This window comes from Canis aureus, chromosome 6, assembly GCF_053574225.1.
Source record: "Canis aureus isolate CA01 chromosome 6, VMU_Caureus_v.1.0, whole genome shotgun sequence".
NCBI lineage: Eukaryota > Metazoa > Chordata > Mammalia > Carnivora > Canidae > Canis > Canis aureus.
The window spans coordinates 75,023,325-75,025,442 of record NC_135616.1 but is presented as its reverse complement, the minus strand read 5'-3'; positions in this window follow the sequence as shown (position 1 = coordinate 75,025,442).

The following is a 2,118-nucleotide window of genomic DNA, read 5'->3' as shown; positions in this document are numbered from 1 at the left end:
AGGACGTTTTCCAGTCTGGGCAGATGCTGCCGCCCTGTGGCAGGAAGTTTCCACGGCCAGGGCGGCCACGTGGCTGAGCACTCAGCCCTGCACACTCTTGCAAGTGAAAGTGGGCATTTTTAGTTCTTGTGTTGGGACAGCAGTGTAAATGGGGACTTGTCCCAGGCGGCCCGGGACACAGGGCGTTGAGGGAATAAGAGGCCTTGCAGGGTTCTCTCGAGGCCAGTCTGGCAGTGTGTCCCAAACTGTCCCACCTTCCAGCCCTTCCTCCCAGCCTGAGGCTTCCTCTGCTACCCACGTGGGCCTCCGCTCGCCTCACGCAAGGTTAACAACACATGAAAGAGCTTTGTGTTCCTCTGACACCAAGTATAAAGAATTTCCAACTGTACCTATTAAAAGGGGGGGGGACTCTTAACTCTGGAAAACGAACAAGGGGTGGTGGCAAGGGAGGTGGGCGGGGGGTGGGGGTGACTGGGTGACGGGCACGGAGAGGGGGCACTTGATGGGATGGGCACTGGGTGTTATGCTATATGTTGGCAAATTGAACTCCAATAAAAAAAATAAAGACATGAAAAATAAAAACAAAAAAAACACAAAAAAATAAAAATAAAAATAAAAACATTAAAACATTTTAAAAAATTAAAAAAAATAAAAAGGGGGCCAAGAAAAGAAAAAGCAAAAAGATCTCCTTCTACATTGCCTGTGGACACAGCATGCCTCAAACACACTTAAAGTCCTGTTCTGACTTCAAAGATATGTTTTAAATCAATAAAGGGACAAAAGGCCCAGAAAAGGGCTCCTGTGTGGGGGTGTGTGTGTGTGTGCACGCACGGGGTGTGGTGGTGGTGGTGATTTCAATATATATATATTACTCAGTAAAATTTTTGTTTTATAATTGCATTCTGTTCTGGATGCTGACTTTTTTTTGAAAATTTTTTATTTAAATTCAATTTAGTTAACATATACTACATTATTCATTTCATTTCATTATTCATAGAATTTAGTGATTCATTGGTTGCATATAACACCCAGTGCTCATGACATCACGTGCCCTCCTTCATGCCCATCACCCAGGTACCCCTCCCTCTGCCCCCCTCCCCTCCAACAACCTCAGTTGTTTCCTAGAGTTAAGAGTCTCTTATGGTTTATCTCCCTTTCGGATTTCATCTTATTTTATTTTTCTTTCCCTTCCCCTATGTTCATCTGTTTTGTTTCTTAAGTTCCGCATATGAGTGACATCATATGGTATTTATCTTGCTGATTGACTCATTTCGCTTAGCATAATACCGTCTAGTTCCATCATTGCATATGGCAAGATTTCATTCTTTTGATGGCTGAGTAATATGCCATTGTGAGAGAGATATATAGCTCACATCTTCTTTATCCATTCATCTGTTGGACATCTAGGCTCTTTCCATATTTTGGCTGCTGTGGACATTGCTGCTATAAACATTGGGGGGCAGGTGCCCCTTCAAATCACTATGCTCATATCCTTTGTATGAATACCTAGGAGTGCAATTGCTGGGTCGGAGGGTAGCTCTATTTTTAACTTTTTGAAGACCCTTCACACTATTTTCCAGAGCAGCTGCACCAGTTTGCACCCCCCACCAACAGTGTGAGAGCGTTCCCCTTTCTCCTGTTGATAGCAGGGACCAGGTGACACTGGCAAGCTACTTTTACCGAAGACTATTGGTAACTTGATTTCTCTCCTTTTCAGATCTTCTGTGGGTAAAGCAGTCAAGTCAAATTTCAAACTCCTAACAGCTGGGAAGGGTCACCCTTTCCTGGGATACTGGGAAGCACTACTGGGTGCAATGATACTGTCCAGCTAATCCCTGGTCCCCAGTAGCTGCCACTGAGAGCCTCATCCCACTTGATGACGAAGGTGCAGCTGGCCTGATCTGGTCCGTGGGCAACATAGTGGCATCTGCCACCCACACCCTAGTCCTTGCTATTGCCTCTGGTGACAAGAGGACCACATTAAGAGTTTCCTGATTCAGAACCTAGGTCTCTTCTGGTCTGTCAGCTATCCCATTCTTCATGAGTGCCAGAAAACTGTATATTGTGTTCTCTGCTGTGGGGGTAGGGGTCTTGGCGCCTGGCCCAGTCCCTGCTACG